Here is an 830-nt window from a genome sequence, read left to right on the forward strand (position 1 = left end):
ATGACAATTATTTTAAATTATGTATAACATTAAATATCAGTTAATTGATGACATTAATATAAGTTTAAAAAATGATTGAAAACAAAATATTTTAACACTATGCAGTCCGCGCTGATATAGTTTTAACTTTATGTAACCGGTCTTTTTCTGATAAAAATCATGTTCGATAATGACATGCATTCGAAATGCCAAAATTATCCTTTAATACAGCTTTTCAAGAGATATCAAAAAAATAAATCATGTGGTGACACTTAAAACCAATATGTTGTAACCGGTTACTAACATTTGGTTTGCTTGTGACATGTTAACGTCACCAGAGATCAAAGTATGAACAAGAAAAAAAAATATTATTGTTATACTAATATTATTCCTGTGCAGAGCTTATTTATTTTTTTGCTTGTAAAATATAATTTTTAGTTGATTTTAAGCATTTTGAATGCGGAGTAACATATAATAGATTTATGAGGAGAAGATGGTCAGGGGTCAGGGATGTGGTCAGCAAATATACATAAATAAACAAAACTTATTTATTTGTGCTGATGAAGAATTAATTTTGTATAATTCTTACCTATACAATATTATATTTTATCTTCTGTTAGTATTTTTATTATTATTTGTTTTGTATAATTCTTACCTATACAATATTATATTTTATCTTCTGTTAGTATCAATCAACTAAATTTATTTTTGTGTATATTTCCAAGTTTTTTAATTATTTTTTTATTTTTATCTTTATGTTTCTCTGAATTAAGGTTGTTATCTCGTTTTGTTTTTTCAGCCGTGATGAAGGACTGAATTTGTTTTATATATATATATAAGCATTTTTATTG

This window comes from Halyomorpha halys, unplaced genomic scaffold (genome assembly GCF_000696795.3).
Source record: "Halyomorpha halys isolate HHAL.00 unplaced genomic scaffold, Hhal_1.1 Scaffold1232.1, whole genome shotgun sequence".
NCBI classification, from domain to species: Eukaryota; Metazoa; Arthropoda; class Insecta; order Hemiptera; family Pentatomidae; genus Halyomorpha; species Halyomorpha halys.